Source organism: Mustela nivalis (genome assembly GCF_964662115.1).
Source record: "Mustela nivalis genome assembly, chromosome: 15".
NCBI lineage: Eukaryota > Metazoa > Chordata > Mammalia > Carnivora > Mustelidae > Mustela > Mustela nivalis.
This window is the reverse complement of record NC_139034.1, coordinates 22523819-22544066: the sequence shown is the minus strand read 5'-3', so window position 1 is coordinate 22544066 and position 20248 is coordinate 22523819. Positions and strand designations below refer to the sequence as shown.

Sequence of the window (20248 nt, the reverse complement as noted above, 5' to 3'; positions counted from 1 at the left end):
TTAAGGAAATAGACAAAATGTCTCTTACCAACATCATGACAGAGATGGCATTTGTTACAAAATACCTATCCAAAAGAGGCAGGAGGAGGTATACAATTTGGTTCAGGTGTTATATTTGCAAAATAGAGTTATTAATTTTTATTAATAAAAATTAAATTCTGATGAATAGCTATTAACAGTTTAACAGTTATTAAATTCTGATGAATAGCTATTAATAGCTACAGTTGTCACTGGTCCACCTTCTTTTTTTTTTTAATTTTATTTATTTATTTGACAAAGAGACAGAGATCACAAGTAGGCAGAGAGGCAGGCAGAGGGAGAGGAAGGGAAGCAGGGTGTCTGGTGAGCAGAGAGCCTGATTGGGGCTTGATTCCAGGACCCTGGGATCATGACCTGAGCCGAAGGCAGAGAATTTAACCCACTGAGCCACCCAGGTGCCCCAGTCCACCTTCTTTTAAAAGTATTTTAAAATATATTACAAAAGACATATACTTGTCTTGGTAAATGTAATTCTACTAGGGGTTTATTTTTAAAGACACTGAAATAGACGATGCAGAATTTTGTTTATCTGGTTGAGACAAAAGATTCCATTAAAATTGTTATCTTCATTTTTATTTCTTTAAGTACTGAAACATTTCAGTTACTGAGGATGAAGAGGAAGAGGAGTTATTTCCTGAAAAAAATATAAAAATATTTACAGTTGTATTGCATAAAACAGATTTTCATATATAGTCCCCCTTGTTAAATAGAAAGCAGACTTGTGTTTATTATAAAGTTCATTACCATGTCTACAGAAAGATGTGTTGTTGCATATTTTAGAAAAGCCATCATTTAACATTAAGAAAGCTAAACAAAATATTTAAAGATGTTAATGTATTTTTGTGGTTAAGAGTCAAAAGAGATTCAGGGAAGAAGGGAATCCTTTTGTTGTCCTTGCCTTTGTTTTCTGGAGAGCTATTATAGGAACCAGGTTTGTCTCCTGCACTTCAGTATTTTGGAGGAGATGATCTAGAGGTAGTACTCCTAAAAATTTAGAACCGGTGTCAAGGCTGAGCTTGAGATAAACACAGGAGACGAGTAGTAAACGAGAGAGAAAGAGACATCTGGAAATTAGAAAAGTGATTTAAAAGAAGAAAGCAGCATGCACATCACACAAGTGGGTGATCTCTAGAGATATCCTCTTTATTCATGTAAATATCCCCCCCTCCCCAAACCCTCAACTCACGTGAACTAAAGAGGAAAGGAAAAAAAAAAAAAAATGGGGGTGGGGGGAGATAACCAAGAAGGAAATTTAATTTTGCGCTTTGGAGTCTGCGTGTGAGTGCCGGCTTGCCGCCTACCCTCGACGTCCTTGGGGAATATTCCTTGGGAAGAAACTGGTGCTCCTCTCAGTCCGCTCAGCACCGATTCCAGGAAGGTGTGAGATCGCCTGGCTGGGACGGGAAGGAAGGGCTGCCACTCATCTGTTGCACAGCCCGAAGCTGGAGCAGGCGGCCGCTGAGACAGGGTCGGCGACCCACCGCTCACCCGGGGGCTTTCGGAAAATAAAGGAAATCAAGTAGAAACTGACGGTCCGCGGCGGACACTCCTTAGTTAAGATTCCGCATGGACGCCACTCTTCATTTTACAAACCGACTCTCAAGTCAGTGGGCCGTGACCAACCAAGGCTCCGTGAGTCACAAGCTGGGAACCACCACGTCTCGTTTACAGCAAGTAAGTTACTGCCAACTTTACCAATATATGGCATTTCCTCTCCGCACTTTGGTCTTATTTTAGTACGTGAACTCCACAGAGATTGGCCAAGAGATAACTTTTATCCTGAAATCTCAGAACGCTGATGCAAGCATCACACACACACACGCACACCCACACCTCCTCCCCACTCACACACACACTCCCCACCTGAAGCCACTAAACCTCCCGCTCTGGGGCTGGTGCGTGTTTGGCGTTTTAATTTAATATTTGGAAACTTACTGAGTTCCTATGCTTGTTGGAAGGACCGGGCTGGGTGGGGGTGGATGGAACGCTGTGTCTCATCATTTATTCATTGCGACTGTCTCAATTGTTGACACTAGTGGCAAGCCGCAGACTCCGGCTCTAGCAGGGGAAGTCTGACACCTTGAGGACGGGAGAGGGGGTGCCGGGAGCCCAGAGGAGCCGGAGTGGGAGAAGCTTTGAGAGTTCCCGGGTGGAGGTGGGAGTGGGGGTTACTTTTTTTCAAGTCGGGCGACCTGTCGCCTGGGTGCTGGTTCACTGGTTTGGGGACGGAACGTTCAGGAGCCGGGTCCCCGCGCGAATTGAACTCCGACGTGTCTGCAGAGCCCGCCCAAAGACTAAAGGTGTCCGGCCGGCACCCGGGACCACACCGTGGGTTCTAGCCGCTGACTTGGCTGGACGACGGCCGGTGGGGTGAGCCCGCCCGCCTAACTGGCTGACCTCAAGGAGTTGGTCCAGGGAGGCGGCGGCTGTCTGGGGGCAGCGGAGCCGGGGACCCAGCGTCAGCGCCCGCCCGCGCGCGGGTCCCGTCCACCGCCACGCAGAGCGGTGCGTGGGACGCGCATCTTCACCCGCGGTCCCTACCCAGCAGGGTCTGTGCGGACCCTGAGTCAGGCAGCCGCCCGGGACGGAGGGCGGGGTATCTTCCTCCGGGCTCATCCGCTGTCAGCCGTGGGAACGCTAACTTTATCCCGAGGGATCGGTGGGGGCGGGGGTGGGCGAAGTTCTCCTCCCCCGGATCTCACCTCCCCCTCCGGAGCTGCCCCTCCCCCGCCACCCATGGCACCGCTCTCAGAGCATCCTCACTCCGCCCAGTTCGGTGCCAGCTGCGTGGGCTCTAGCTTCGTGCGTTTTCCTTGGAATGCTCCAAAACTCGGCAGCGACTAAGGAAATCCCATTGGAATTTGCCGGGCGTGCTCTCACCCGGCATAGCACCCGCGCCGCATGTCCTTGGATCGATCGCTCTTCAGCCAGAAAATTGCCAACTTTGCAGGTAAAGAGGGTGTCGCCTCAGAGCTCCATTTGACCGGAGCTGCACCTCGCCTCCTTTCTGGGATCTCGGTTAAGTTTCTCAAGCAGCCTGGGAAGCCGGCTCCCTCTTGGGAGGCGGACATCCCTGGGGGGTTACGAGTTCAAAAGGCTCCGGCTGCTTGGTTTCTCTTTAAGGCTCCAGACCGGATTTCTGAAGCTTTTCTGTGGTTGATCTGGGCTGAGCGGGAGTTTGGGGATGCTTCTCAGCCTTTCAGTGCATCCAGCTTTAAAGCAGGGGAGAAGGCGAGGAGTGAACCCCTGGTGTGACTTATATGGTAAACAAAGCAGCTGCAGCCACGCCATGGTGCTGGGGAAGAAGGCTGTTTTTAGCCTTTTATGCGTTTGGGGAAAATGGAGATCTTGGTGGCCCCTGGGCATGCATGAGTGAGCCCTAGACTCGCTGGCACCTAAACTGGGGGAATGAAGAAAGGAAAGTGATCAATTTCCTGTCGATCAATTACACTCTGCGTCATTTTCATTCTCTATCAAGAAGCAGAAACACTTTTATCCGTGTTGCTGGACCAACGCTAGGGATTCCTAGTCCGCTTGGCAACTGAAATTCCAATTAAGCCAATGACCCTGTTTGCTACTTGGGTAAATCACTGAGATTCACAGCACAACTTGTTGTTCCAGCTGTGAACTCAGCTGCCTTTTGTGACTAGAGACTAGAGAATACTGGTAAGGGATGGAAGATTTGGGAGAGATTGAAAAAAGGGAGCTCTTATCTTGTCTGTGTTCACTATGTTGTATCCACTGTGATGCACCCTTGTTCACATGGTTTCTTAGGGAGACCCTTCCCATTAAATTCCACAGCTATAAAATGCAGCAGGTTGCTGCTGTTCACTGAGTAAGCACCAAGGCAGGGGAGGAGGCAGAGCAAGGCTTACTTGTTTAATTAAAAAATAAATTTGGAATAGACTTGTAAAACTAAAAAATAAAAAAAAATCTTTCAGGTTTCATACAATTTCTGGCTTTTCGATCATTGTAACCACAACAGAACATACTACAAATTCTTTAAGAAAAATGGTTAACTAGGGTTTTTTTTTTTTAAATAAAACTATGAATTAGACAATGAGAGTAAGAAAGTGTGGGTGGATATGTTAAAACATTGAAATCGTCATCTCTGTTATGGTTTGCTATTTAAACTGACATTTGTAATACCTACTTCTAGTCACCCGGAGAAGCATCCCAGGAAATATTTCCCCTTAAGTATTGATGGCAAAGAATCGAGATACACGGTTAACCAATACTTCAGATATTAGAATCAAAATTCAGATAAGACATTGTTAAAGAAACACTTAAAAAACTGTACTTATGAATTAGTGCGTTTAAGCCAAATCAGCACATCAGTAGAAGTTAAATGGGCTTTATCAAAGTATTTTATGTAAATGGTTTATGTTAATAAAGGTTAGTGCAGGTAGAAAGAAAGCAAGCACTTACACTGCTTATGAATAAGAAAACATAGAGCTGGAGAGCCTTTCAATAGAGCTCTCATCAGAGCTCAGCCATTCTGCAAACTCGCTGTCCTGGAGTGAAGAGCTGAAAGATTTATGTCAAGAAAGTTACCCTCAAAGAGAAACACTAACTGGTTAATGAGACTGAAACACAAGAGGTGCTTAATATTTGAGTGAGTAAATATAATGAATATACCATCAGATCACTAGACAGTTCAAACAAGGCAAAGTGAGAAGATGTATAATTGCAAATTTAGAAAAGTTCTTCCTCTTAAGAACTTTAAAGAAACAACGAGTATTCATCAAAGCAGAAAGTATCTAAGCTCAACAGATAGAAGAAATGTCTCTTTAGTAAAACCTTTCAAACATTGACAATTTTTCTAAAAATCTCTGGTTTTGGAAAATAAGATGTTTTCCATTTACTTGCTTAGTGGTTCTCAAAGATTTATAAAAGGTAAAATAGATTTCCATTATATATAAGCTGTAAAATTTTGTAATTTTTATGATGTTTATTTTTCTGTTGTAGTTATTCCCAGAAGGTCAAGTTCAAATTCACAGAAAAAACTGTGAGAAAAGGAAAGTTCTCTATGAATTTTATGGCCACTTTGATGTTGAAATAGTAAGAGATCAAATAACTTTCCATGTAAGAAAACCTTAATTAATTCATGCTTTACATAAATAAGAAATATCTAAAACATTGCTATTATTCTTTCTGATTAAGAGAAATTAAAATATCTTACAGATCTTGTTCAGCACACACATTTTAAACTTTGAAACCTAAAGTCTGTTATAAGCACGATAAATTTTTGTTGAAGTAAAATAATAACCTTTAGGATATGCTGATTAACCCCCTGAATTAAAAATATTTTTATAAATATATTGTTGGGAATATTGGCATATTTTTATAACTGTATGTTTAATTGCCAGGATAATTTTTGGCAATTCAGATTACCAACATTACATTCAACAGTTAAAAGCTGATGTAATCTATCTTTTCTAATTACTTCATAGATTGTAACACAAAGATATACACACATCTGTTCAGTAGTTAAAATTTTGAATATCAATGCTCAAAAACATGAAAGATTCTAGAAATATAGATATACAAAAATTGCTGAACAGCGTAGCTAGGACAGTAAAACAATGGACTGAATATTTTCTTGTGAAAAGATGATTTTTTTGTTTTTAAAGCAAGCTAGGTGACAGGAAATGTAATAAATAATTAAATCTTTCTTTTACAAATTCATTATTGCTAAACATTTTATGAGATCAGATTCTAATGTGCATCTTTACTATCTACCTTGTATTGTCTGGGCTAAGTTGAAGCCAGTGCTCTTCACCTTCTTAATATCTATGGAAAACCTCCCATAAGTATTTTGATTGTCGTTGAAAATGAGATTGAGGAGACAGCTCCCAATAAAAAACTTGTCTTTTCACTTGATATGCCCATCACCTCCCCACCACAAATACACATTACAACCGGTTAATTCAACCCCACTTCCATTGGACAGTTGCTTCTATCTAGTGGTGATGAAAAATTGCTTCAGAACTCTTTCCCGTCCTTATGATTTCTACTTCTCATCCTCCCAGATGCAATGATATCTCAATATTTCAAGAGATGTGAGAATATTTTGATCAGGGATAGAGTATCATGGCTCTATCTTTCTAATCAGCACAAATATAGACCTCATCTTTGAGAGCATTAGTACTGCCAAAACCACTCTATGATGATTTAGAAAAAGGAACCATTCATTCGCTAAACTGAAAATTAAAGACACATGCTTTGAAAATATACCAATTTAAAACTACGTTGTTCTCTGAAGTAGCCGGTAAATGAAGTGATCTATCTATATTTTTTTACAAATCTCAGTGATCCTTTTGTAAGTTCAGTTTCACTTAAATAGGACACAAAAAAGAACGGTTTTGGTACTGGATCTGCTCTTGTAACTAAAATGTAGATGACATCCCACTAATATTAGTGTATGTTTTGTCTCCATTTAAAAAAATGTTTCCTTTGAAATACAGCAGTGTTATAGAGAAATGGCTTCCCGAGGAGCAAAAGATGACATCTAGGCACGGTTTTACACATATAATTAGAAATCTTAATTAAAACATTAATTTAAAAATATGCCTTGATCGCTTCATCTAGCACACTGCATTCTTTTCAAGAAATGGTGAGTGTAATGAAGTAAATCAGATATGCATTCATCATATTCTGCTTGTCATTTGCTATTGTATTCCTTAAATATGTTGAGAAAGTCAACATCAGTAATTTCCTTGAACAAATTTCATCAAAAGTTAAAACTTGCTGAAGACAGAAAACAGGAACTATTATGAAAAAATAAAGGAGAAAAAGAGAGGAGCCAATATTTAGGGGTACTTGTGTGCTGGACACTATGCGAGGGACTTTTAAAAAAACTTTTCCTCTGGTTTATTTTCACATCTACTCTAAGACCCTACCCTAAACATCTACCCTAAAGGTATCATTGCCACTTTTTGAAGAATCTGAAAAGACTAAATTTCTAAAAAATCAAAAAGCTGCTTTGTGGCAGAGTCAGGATTTGAACCCTTGTCTACTTGATTTTAAAACTGACACTCTTTTTACTTAATTCTTATGGTTCCTAAAATGAAATGAGTACTCTCTTAACAAGATTCATGAATTCATAGTATCCCTATAGCTATTTCTTTAATTTTTTGAATGTTCTAACACTGGAACATAACCCCAGTACGAGTTACAAAACAATACTCTGTTAACAAATCTCTAAGAGATTCAAAGCAGAGTGGGAGCTAAGCCATTCACTTCAGCAGATTCTCAAATTATTTCCTTTCTTCCTCTTGAATATCAGTGTAATATGTATGGGAAGAAAAAAAGGTTTATTTTCATGGATAAAATTTAAGGTTATAATTTTTGTCTCTAAAGAGACATCAGATTACAATTTGTAAATACACAGTTCTTCCAAACTTTGAAGCACATCTAGGCTGTTAATAGAGTATCTTTGTTTATAGAAAATGCAGTCATGTTAAGACATGTTAGGTTTATGCTGCATCTTATCGATGGCATATAAAACTTCCAGACAAGTGTTTTGGACTTACTTTTTTCTGAAATTTTAATTGCCTAATTATTTTTAATGTCCCTTGGTATTTAATCATACATCCCAGAAGGCATCTATCAGCTCGTAACACATTTTAAGAAATTGGCCACTTTTTTTTTTTTTCAAAGATATACCTGCAGTTAAAACAAATGTGATTATGTCCAAAGTCCTCTTGACATGGAAGTTTTAATGAAGTTTTAAGAATTTTGTTGAATATGGGTAATACCATTACAAAAATTAACACTGAAATGGTACTCATTCAGTAGATATTTATTGAATATTAGTAAGTGAATAATAGAATAATTAGATGAATGACACACGAACAAACCCTTCATCTTTGCATTTTCTGCCAAAGCTCCCTCTGTATATAATAAATTTTCCCTTATTGCCCCCTGTCAAAATGTTCTCCAAGCACTAAAGTCTAATTCACTACTGCTGTTTCCTTCCTGTCTCCAGGTGTTGCAAGTATAAATACAAGCACAACTCTTGTTATATTCTGACTTGCAGGTGTGTAAAGGTCTGTCTCCTGAACTAGACAGTAAACTCCGTTAAGAAACATAGAATATGCTCAAAAAATGTGTGAGTTTTTAACTGAATTAGACTGTCATAAATATTGTGCTTTTCTCATTGAGCATAGTTAACTTATTTCACAGTTTTATACTACTATAGTTGGCTAAATTTTGAGCATAATAAACATATATACATTGAAAATATATATACTCTATACATAGTATATATAAATAGAATGAAGCCAGCTATAATAATGACATTTCATTTGCGTGATATATTGCATACTGTTGTTACTTCCTATGTTACAAAAATAATGAACCACAGTTACTCAGTGGATATAACTTCCAGTCGACTAGTTAGTTACTCCATAGTGCTCGCTTTCACAAGGTTTATGTGACTAGTTATTAGTGTGTTTTAATTCACCTGGTACTGTGCCACAGTTCTTCAGGGAGAGTTTTTGTCCCATGACACTGTGGGAAGTGTGGTCAAAGTTGAAAGGGGACAGATAGAAGTTATTTCTCAGGAATACCTACAGAACTAAAGAAAGCCAGGGACTTCTGAGTGATTATATTCGGCAAATTAAGTTGAGAATTCATGTCAAAGACTTGACAAGTACATAATGTCCAATTGTGGGTGGCATGAGTTTTTTGCTTTTTTTTTCTTTTGATCTTTTCATTCTACTTCATTGAGAATAAGATTGTTACAAATCAAGGTTTATGGAAAGTGTTCAGATACTCTGCTGCATTTTTCATGTATTGTATCTCTAAATGATAGTGGAGAAACTAAACAAACTAGATTCTGGATTATAGTTCATGGCACATTGTACTGTAATTTTCATTTTCACTGTATTTGAGCAATTAGTATTCAGTATATGCTTTTTGAATACATGAATGGAGTAAAGGAATGCATGGATGATTGGTCTGTTGTCAGCTGCTATGTTCAACCCCTATGTTTCAAATGCTGTGCTTTCTAGTACGTGATCACACACCAATATGAAACTCCAAATGAGAGGAGATGAGAGGGCAGGCATGATGCATAGTGTACATTGAGTAAAGAATGGAGAATCCACTGTACTCCATAAATAGTAGCCATTTCCACTACTTATGACAGCACAGGTATCATTTTATGTAAAGATCTCCTTCATGCTAGGTGGGATGAAGCTGCCTATCCTGAAGATCTCACTGAAGACTACGTTTAAATGAACTCTCTTCTGTGATAGTTGTAGTGTGACAAGCACAGTGTAATTGGGTCTTGTTTAATTTAATCTGGACTCATACATATCTATATCTGCATTTAAACATAAAACAACATTAAAAACTAAATTTTAAGTTCATTAATTATATATAAATTATAAAATCTAAACTATATATGAGATATATTGTATAATAAATATATGATAAATTAATATAAATGTGATATTTTAATACATTTGTTTTTATATGTAATCTATTTTACATATTAGAAACAGAGTGTACACATATCTACATGTGTACAAAATGTTCATAACAAAAAAATTGGCGGACTGCTCCTAGGTGATAAGGTCTTAAAGTAATGATCAGAATAATTATCAGAAACCATGAGATACAAATAGTAGAGTGCAAAGTAGCTCATCAGAGAAAAGTGAAGTTGTTTGCCAATATCAGTGTCCCTGGTATTGGTTAGATATGTAATAAATGACTTGGAAGGTCATCTAATTCAAATCTTTTTTTAAGCAAGACTCTCAAATCTTACTTAATAATTTTTATAATATAATACATACACATATAATATTGTATATACACAAATATAGGGTGTTTTATTGAGGGCTTATTTAGTGCATGACGATCACTGTTCTAGATACTGGAAATACAGAGGCAGATGTTTTCCTGTTTCTTTCAGATTTCAAACAAAGGATTCTCATTAACTTCGTTATCATGCTCCAGTATCCCATATTATTGTAGAGACATTGTACTATTTTATTGTTGACTGCTCTTTTCTTAGGAAAATAAAGAACTCACTGAGTAACTAAAACTCTTACTAAAATTTAATATTTTTAGCCTGTACTTGCAATTTAAACAAAATAACATTGGGTCATATTATAAGAAATCCAAATACATCCTCCTAGCCTCAAACTACTATTTTCTTTAAGAATAGGATTTGGGTCTTCCAATTATAAATCTATGTTACATTCAAATAGCACAATAATGCTTTCCTTTTATATGTAGAGAGTGTTAAATTACCATTCAAAGACTATGTATTTTAGGAAGTCAGTGGATTCCAAAGTGTTGATGGATTTATGGTAATACATCCACATGTTATCCAATCTTCCTTAGAAGCGATGAAGCAAACATAAGAAGCCTGTTTTAGATCCAGGGATATAGTACTTTGGATGCTCAGGTCTACCTTTTGCCTTGGGATGTAAAAAAATCTTGGCTCAAGATATTCTTGAAAGGGTAGTTCCATTCTAGAATCATCTAGAAGTTCTTAGTATCCACTACTAATGTTTCCTAGCTGACTCCTCTGTCTATAGCTGAGAATGTACTGAAAATCTAGAAACAGACCGAGTTTCTTATGGTCTGAAATATTTGGAACAAAGAAAGGGACTGGACTAGCTACCTTAATCTTTGATTAAAAAAACAAAACAAAACAAAACAAAAACCCACTTTTTGCAACCCCTTTTTTGCCAGAATTTTTGCTTTCTGAGAGTCTTCATGTGAAACAATCAGAGTGCCTACCTCTAAGCCTCTGAGAACCTCCATAGTTAAGGAGAAAGAAATATTTCTAAAGAACAGTCAAATTTCAGGTTTATTATTGCTCTGTAGGGTATTAAATAATTGCTTTGTAACTTAAAAAAATAAGATATGTCTCTATACATGTGCTAAATAAAAAGAAAGTGTGGGTAAAGGCAAAAGACTTATTTGCTTATCTAGTTCATTTTAACCTCACAGTTTAGCATTCTGATTTGTAATGTGCAAGGTACTTAGCTGAACGGCATACTTTCATTTAGCACTCCAGCACGTTCTTGGAACAAAGTGAACCAGCAAATGATTTTGCCCTTTCTTGAATAAAAGAAGGTTTAATGAAAATACATTTCATTATAATAGTATGCTTATGATACAGAATTTTTCCCAAAATACAAAATATCAACAACTTTAACTTGAAGAATAAAAGCTTATTTCTATTCTCTTATACTTAGCAATGAACCACTAAAAGCAGAATTTAAAACATAACTTTCTAATATACTTAAATACTTTCTTGTTAGTTATTATACTGCTGAATTGAAATATTGGGTACAGTTAAAAATCAAAAATTGCCCCCTTTAAGGTTAATAGTTAATTGTAATAATTTTGATATCTGTTTTATGTTATAATATTTTAGCCTCTGATTTTATTTTTTTAGCCTCTGGTTTTTTATAATATAAATATTTGTGAAGTAAAAATAGAGACAGGACAATCTGAGAGGTAAACAATTTGAATATTTGAAATAATCCATTGTTGAATAATCTAGTGTATTTGAAACATAATTTTTATTCGTTTCAGTTTATTTAAAGAAAGCTATTTGAAAGCTGAGCTACATTCTTACTATGCTCCTGGTCCTGAGACTCAAAATAAAATCTCATCTGTAAAAATATACCAGGATTGTGTGTCAAATATTTAATGTAATTAAAGAGAATCTCTAACTATTCATAAAAGCATTAGCTTTTAGAAGTGTTTTAAGGTCTGCCAGAATTTATTTTGATTATTTATTTTAATCAAAATGAAATGGATATACAAGTATGGCAAAGACAGTGGCTGCACAAAGAGTTTCATACACTCTTTGGTTCATTTCCAATGCAACATTCAGTCGTCATTATTGTTTGTACTTCAGTTCTCTACCAACAGATGGGCTTCCTGTTTGAGGCTGCACCCTCATGGACAGGAGGCTTATGACAGAGGAGTTGCCATATACAAATTCACAATCCCTGCTGGTTCACACAGACCAGGGTGCTTCCATATATAGATAGCAAGTATGATGAACATTTTTTTTTTCTGAATATGTACAAAATTGTGGTAATATCCTTATTCATGGTTGAACTATGACTTATGATAAAATACCATTAATCGTTTTTTTTCTTTAGGTTAGAGATAGAAGTTTCTTTCTAATATATTTAAGAAAATTTGATATTAGGAAGGATTTAAGCAAAAGCTTTTTAAGGAAGGAGATTTCATATTGTCACATTCTCCCTAGATAAATAGAGAAAGGCACAAGGAATTTAATCTATTGTGTTTAAGAAAAAGGAGTAATCGCATTCTCTGTTTTTTTATGAGGAGAAAATCATTACATAATTGGTGCTGGGATTTTTTAGCCTTTTTTTTTTTTAGGTTTACACTAAAATGAATATAATTTTAAGTTACTATATGAATATTTTCAAATGTCTTTTGTGAAACATCAAAATACTTAACACACGTGATTGATTCATTAATCATAGATAATCATTTATTTTAAAAAGAATTTAACATTTTAATTTTAAATCATGTAACAAGTACTTTCATTTCTTAAAATTTTTGACAGTACTTTGAAAGTGTTTACCAATTATTTGAAATATAAATGTAAGACCAAACACTATAAAATATTTATCTGACTTTTGATGAACTGTTGTCTTTGTTTCTTGCCCTAGAGTGTGTTGAAGTACCTGTGAGGGAAAGTGTGTTTATCTTTAATTAAAATAAAATATGCATATGCTTTTGGGGGCTAGTGAGGCTCAGCTGGATAAACTTAATTTTCTCTTCTTTCCAAGAATAATTATAAATCTGTTTTATTTTTGGTTTTAGTTTTCTCTTTTATTTTTATAATCGCATATATTGCACCTGCTACTTTTGGATGCCCTCTCTTCCTTCTGTGGAGAACCAAGAGTTCTCATTGGCATGTTTAGTGTCAGTATGTTGGCAATAAATTTTTTCAGTCTTTGATTGAAAATGTTTTTGTTTTCACCTCACTTATAATGCTGTTTTAGAGTATTCTAGATTGGGAATTATTTTCTTTACATATATCACCCAATTGACTTTCAACTTCCATCATTTCTGATGAGAAGTCAGCCATCAGTCTGATGGTTGCTCCTGAGAACAGCATGTTCTTTATTTTTTTTTTTTTAGTTGTTGCTTTTATGTTTTCTCTTAGTCTTTTGTTTTTGTAGTCTTATAATTTTGTTTTGTAGTCTTACATGATTTCTTTGGATTTCCACTGCTTGACATTTGGAACATTTCTTTAAAATCTTCAGATACAGTTTTGCACTTTCCTTTCTTTTCCCTATGGCCTCCAGTTACACATTTTTACCTTTTTACTCTGTCATATATCTAGCAGTCTTTTAATCCTTTTAAAATCTATTTTCCATCCATTTTTTCTCTTTCTTTTGTAATCTGGATATTTTTTGTAGCCTTATTTTCCCATCCATGAGTCCTTTCTATTGTTTTTACTATGTCCTATCTGCTGTTAAACTCATTTGTTAAGTTATTAATTTTAATTATTACATTTTTCACTTTCATTATTTTAATTTGATTTTTAATAGATTTTAGATTCCTCATAAAATTTTCAATTTTTCCATCTCATTTCTGAATATTGTTGAATAACACATTAAGTTTAAAGTTGGAGGCTAATAACAACAATAACAAGGCTATGTGTTAATCCCTTTCTCTTAATTTTTACTAGAATGCCTCACATTTTTTTATTAAAGGTGGAAAATGTGTATCACAAATTGTAGAAATAAAATTATAGAAGCTTTACTATCTCCTCCCAAAGAGGATAAACCCTACCTTCTGACAGGCAGCCAGGATGGGAATAAACCTCTTAATCCAGTCACAAACTAAGCTGTTTAGAGGCTAAATTTTCAAACTTTGGAAGATTCTATGAATCCCTAGTTGTCCCAACTAATATGCTGTAGTGTTTGAGGGTCTAAGAACTTTGGCAGTTTGGTAAGACTACTTCTCATTGCAGGTTCCAAAAAAATGAATTTTGTCTTTGAATTTTTGTGAGATTGATGAATACTTTGCTCTACTTTTCAGCAGCTTTCTGAAAAATATCTTACTTATTTTCTTGCAGAGCTTAAGATTTTAACAAAATGCTTTGAGAAGAGTTATTGAGTGTGACACTCACTTCCATCTGACTTCCTTTTTACCAGAATATAGGAACCTTGTATAAATGCCTGGAGGGGAAATTTGGTTTGTAGAAGGTCAGTTCACCTCTCTACGACTTCTATTGGGAATCTTGGCTCCCCAAGTCCTAGTTAGGTTTGCAACAGTTCTTTAGACAGAGGTTTGTTTGTTTGTTTGTTTATATTTGTCCAGCTTTTCTAAAAGCTATCAGAAGGAACCTTGATCCACTATATGTCATTCCATCATAGAGACACAAGTCTTCTTTTATATTTTGATTTTAATCATGAAAAATTCAGTCAAAATATTTAAAAAGAAGAAACTATACTCATACACTATAGTATAGATATGTAATTATACCCATAGTGAGATGAATGTAACAACTACAAAAGAGCTCTGGAATTTTTAACCTTATTTATTTGTGTATTCATTCATTTATTTATTTGGATAACAACATTATTCTTGAAGAATTAGTAAGTGTTTGACATTAGTAACTAAACAACCATTTTAAAGTATTTTGTATAAAAATAATAAATTCTAAACAAAACTGTATTAATCTGGCACAAATCAATTATAATTTAGTTCTAATTAATAGCTCTTTCTTACTGAACAGCAAATACACTATTAACTGCAGAAGTAGAGGCAATATAGTGCAGTAGCAATTTGACCTCTTTATCGCTGAGGTGAGATTTTTTTCAGGCCGCGGTTTTCTAAGTAATCTTCATTTCTTCCACTTGAAGTCCATTATAAAAATGCTATTGCTTATTACTGTTTGTTATAGTTATAACTATTACTGGTAAAATTACCTAAGCCCTGACATATTTCCTTACAGTTGTTCTGCAGACAGACTACATTACTATATTATGCCAGATAATATAACTTGACATCATCAAACCTGCTATTGAGACATTTTTCTGATTTTCTCATCAGTATTATTTCAGCATATGATTAATATATCTGCTACTTGTTTTTGTTTGATCCTAATCAGACTTTGTTTACCCTGAGATGTGCATTTGTCTATTTTAAAAAATATTATAATTTTAGTCTTTGCTAATGGGATGCAGGAGTGGATGGGGCAATGCTGAATTCCCATTACAGACTTGACCATGGTTGGATCCCAACACAACATGATGTCAGCTCTGGCCTGGCAGAAGTTGTCAAAGCTGAATCTTTTGGGTCTAGAGAATCAATTTTTTTTTCACAACCTCTTCTTCTTTAATATTGGTTTTATGTGCATTGGAGCCCTATTAGATGGCCTGAGTAAATTTTGCTAAGAAGATAGTGAGGAGTTAGATTTAATTTTAGTCCCAGTACTGATCAGTTGTGTCTTAAAGGGAAATCCACATTTGTCCTTTGACTGAAATTCCTAACCTGTTCCTCAACACAAAATCCGATGCCATGGTTATGACCATGGTCCTCAACACTACCTCTCCCACCATAGAAAGGACTTCATCTCATGATCAACAACAGGTACACCTTTCTGAGCTTCAGGAGAACCCATCTTAAAGCCAGGCTTTCCCTTCCAGTGGAGCATCTTGGCCACTAACCCTGAGATTCATCCAAGTTTTTGTGTACATCAGTAGCTTATTCTTTTTCATTCCTTAATAGTCCATGGTTTGAATGAAATAAAATTTTCATATCAATGGGATAACAACAAGGGAGGCTAGAAGGTATAATGATCTAGGATCTCATTTTCCCCCTGAGTTACCTTCTTATCAAAGACTGAGCCTCAGCAGCTGAACACCCAGTCTCCTACCCTGGAACCCCAGAGAATTCATATAACTGTGGGAATCCAGGTCTTTGTGACAGACTGTAATGGGACTTCAGTCAATACCTTGGTACATCTGAGGGAGGTAACCAAGCTTCCCCATAAGTTTTGGTGTGCCATCTGGAAGACTTTGGGGCTATAATCCAAGACAGTCCTTGAGGAAAGAGCAGATATTGGAGGTCTCTCAAACCTGATTCAGAGGATCAGCTTATTTCTGTGTCACAGACCTATAAGCAAATACTTTAATTCTTAATTCTTAGTGACCTGAGTACTTTCTTTTTTCTTCACACGTTGTGTAGATTTGCCGGAAATCATCATGCGACTTTTATCTGTACTCATGACTAAGAGCACCTCCTTAGAAGCCTCCTTAACCTGCTTGAAGACTTTCTTGGAAAATGACTTCAGTGACCTTTCAGTCGTCTTCTAACTGGATCTTTTTCCTAGATGATAGCATGGGGGTTGAGGTGTGACACTGGAGGGGCGTACTATGCTTTCCTTCTCATCTTCATAGTGATGCTCTCAAGGCTCCTCTATCTCTTGACATGCTCTCTGTGAAAACCATGTGCTCTGCAGGCAACAAGAATGGTGTGGACAAGGAAGAAGTCGGGAACCTGAACACCTTCTCTCCTCCAAGCATCCCCATTTCCCCCTACCCTCCCTGTCCACTCTTTTTATGTACTATGATGGTCCATAGATGCTGCTGTGTATGTAGATTTGCAGTTTGTATATTAAAGATTTTTCTATTTAAATTTCTTAAGGCCAAAAAAATTTATACCGTACATATTTTTCTTTACAAACGTCAATTTCAAGACATACTTTCATAACTACATAATGTCAAACCCTCAAGACTGAAAACCTCTTTGAACCATTAAAGTAGATGAGATTTTAACCTTACTGAGTTCAGTTTTTTTGAGTATTTTCTGAAAAGCAACACACCTAATATAATTTTCCTTCACATTTTTTTCTCATCTCTTATTCTGTGATACTGCACTGGAGTATCACAGCATAAGTGCAATCCCCCGAATACACAATTACCATGCTAAGTCGCTAGCTGGCTTTTAATGATTCTGGGAAGCTAAGCTAAGAACATGGGAAGTTTAAGATGCTCTTCTACTGGCTAGAATAAAGTTTTCCAACTTTTTTCTGAAAACAGTAGCAAAGTAGTATGGGTTAACATTTAATGACTGCTTAGTCTATGGTAGGCCCTGGGTTGGTTGGTTTACTTAAATTGTTTTATTTTATTAGCTTCATGATAACTGTCATTATCTTCATTTTAGAGATCAGGAAACTAAGTCACATAAGTCGTATATGGTATCACCCTGTATTTAACCCAAATCCTACAAATTCCAAAACCAAATCTCTTAACAATTACACTATAAGGCAAGTTTGAAATCTGGGGCATTTTTCTCACTCTACCCCTGTAAATTACTAAGCAGCCTCTACAATCCTTTTCTTCTTTATTGGTCTTAGTATGTATGACACCATGTTTCCAAGGCTTTTAAGATTTTATAGCACTTGCTAAGGTACTGACTTTATAAGGACTGGTTTTAAATTCAATTGTACAATGCCTAAAGAAACACAGTGTCCTTATTTCTTTTTTCATGTCTCATTCTTATTTATCAATGTCAATTTCAGGAAGAATCACCAAATTTTTATCTTTATTCCTCCTTTTCAAGTATATTTTAAATATGATTGTTACAAGGTCTGCCTCTTGATTTATATTTTTACTTTTTTTTATAGATACCATCTCTAATATCCAGAAACCATTCATTTGTTTTCCATCACTATAATTTGTCATTTTGAGAATATAATTGAAATCATAATATTTGATTTGTGGAGATCGGCTTCTTTCACTCAAGATAATGCCCTTGAGATCCATACAAGTTGTGTGCAAAAATAGTTTGTTTCTTTTTTTTTTTATTAATGGGTAGTATTTCAGGTGTGGATGAATCACCCATCATTTAACCTTTCTTACATTGAAGGACATCGGGGTTGTTTCCAGGTTTTTGCCATTACCAATAACACTGCTATAAACATTTGTGTACAGATTTTTGTGGGAACATAAGTCTTCATTTATCTGGGAAATGTGCCCAGAGTGTAATTGTGAGTCATATGTTAGTTGCATGTTTAGGATTTTTAAAAAACTGCCAAACTGTTTTTTAGAGTTACTGTACCACTTTACATTCCTACTAGCAATGTATGAATGATCTAGTTTTTCCATATCCTTAAAGATCAGGGTGTGGTAACATAGGATAAAGTAGCATCCTTACCGATTATTACTTAAGTCATTCCTCTATTAGTGACATCTTATTGTATTAATTTGCATTTATCCAATGGCTAATGATGTTAAACATCTTTTTATTTGCTTGCATCTATATGTTTTTAGTGGAATATCCCTCCATGTCTTTTGCACATTATCTAATGTTTTGTTTTTGTTTTAGTTTTCAGTGTTGAGCTTTGCAAGTTCTTTATATATTTAAATAATGATCATTTATCCAATATGGTTTGCCATTATTTTCTTCAAGTCTGTAGCTTATTGTGTCATCCTCTTGACAAGATCATTTGTAGAGCAAATGTTTTAATTTTGTTGAAATCCAACATATGACCTCTTTCTTTCATACCACATTTATTTTTTAAAAAGGAAAAAAAAGAAGGCATGGGGCACCTGGGTGACTCATTTTGTTAAGTGCCTGCCTTTGGCTCAGGTCACTATCTCAAGATCCTGCGATAGAGCCCCACATTGGGCTTCGTACTCAGTGGGGAGTCTGCTTCTCCCTCTCTCTCTCTCCCTCCACTCTGCTCATGCTTGCTAACTCTCTGTCTCTCAAATAAATAAAATCTTAAAAAAAAATAAAGCATAGAGAAAACAAGGGATTCCCCAAATTCTCATAGCAAACCAATTTGTTGCCTCAAACACTTGCTTCTAATTACAGTGTTCTATTGATGAGTATCTCAGTGATTCTGTCCCTGTCTATCTGCTCACCACTAGACTATTGGTATTTCTGTTGACATAGAGGTTTAGAAGAAGGTAAAAATTTATCTTGCATATTCTTTTTTTTTTTTAAAGATTTTATTTATTTATTTGACAGACAGAGCAAGTAGGCAGAGAGGCAGGCAGAGAGATAGAGGAGGAAGCAGGCTCCCCGCTGAGCAGAGAGCCCGATGTGGGGCTCGATCCCAGGACTCTGAGATCATGACCTGAGCTGAAGGCAGAGGCTTTAACCCACTGAGCCACCCAGGCACGCCTATCTTGCATATTCTTATACACTTGCTTATTATGACCCTCTGTAAATTATCTGTTATTATATACCATTAAGCACAATTTCAGCTGTTTTTTTATTTTATTATGTATCATTTTTAAAGTATTGATAATTGGTGTAGGACCTACTAGAAACGTTATAAAGTTGAAAACATATAAGTAAATTTGTAGCTCACTGAAGTCAGAAGGTAGAAATTAAAATGAAGAGAGAACATTAAATACTAATTTATGAATATTTAGCTAATAGTACCCTAAAATATGCAGTCGTTTGGGCCATATGAAACTGCCTATATTTAATCATTTTTTCACACAGCAATTCATGATTCAACCAGATACTAAAATAATTATCATCATTAGATTGCTAGAGGGAAGAGGTTGGAAAGGATAAGAAGAGATGGTGTAGGTGAACTAAGCCTTTATCGTTCATAGCAGAACATCGATATGTGTCTAAAGAATCACATTAAAATATTTTTCTTACGAAGTTTCTCCTTATAAGTATTCACTTTCAGACCTAATTCATCTTACAAACTGAAAGTATATGTATCATTTTACCAATTTCTCTTTATGTACCTCGCCTTCACCCCACAGGCCCTGGCAACCACATTTCCACTCCTTATTTTTATAAATTTGACACTTTAAAAAATCTATATACTTATTTATTTATTTAACACAGAGAGAGAAAGATCACAAGTAGGCAGAGACACAGGTAGAGAAAGAGGAAGGGAAGCAGGCTCCCTACTGAGCAGAGAGCCAGATGCAGGGCTAGATCCCAGGACCCTGGGATCATGACCTGAGCCAAGGGCAGAGGCTTTAACCCACTGAGCCACCCAGGTGCCCCTAAATTTGACACTTTTTTCAAAATTCCACACATATGTGGGAGCATGCAGTATCTGTCTTTCTCTGTCCAGCTTATTTCACTTGGCCTAATGCCATCAAGGTCCATCCATGTTTTCTCAAATGTCAGGATTTCCTTCTTCCTTATGGCTAAACAATAGCCCATTGTGTGTGTGTGTGTGTGTGTGTGTGTGTGCATC

General features: G+C 36.1%; 1 protein-coding gene across 3 annotated transcripts in view; it reads left to right on the top strand.

Annotated features, from left to right (window-relative positions):
• Window positions 1-1230: 1230 nt before the first annotated feature.
• TRPC4 (transient receptor potential cation channel subfamily C member 4) overlaps window positions 1231-20248 on the top strand; it is a 214278-nt gene continuing 195260 nt past the window's right edge. For 2 of the 3 annotated variants that reach the window (XM_082700395.1, XM_082700393.1), the window contains exon 1: window positions 2242-2989. The gene's annotated coding sequence lies outside the window, so the exon portion shown is untranslated. Of the gene's footprint in view, window positions 1714-2241; window positions 2990-20248 lie in introns of those variants that run through there. The other variant, XM_082700394.1, reaches the window with a different exon arrangement.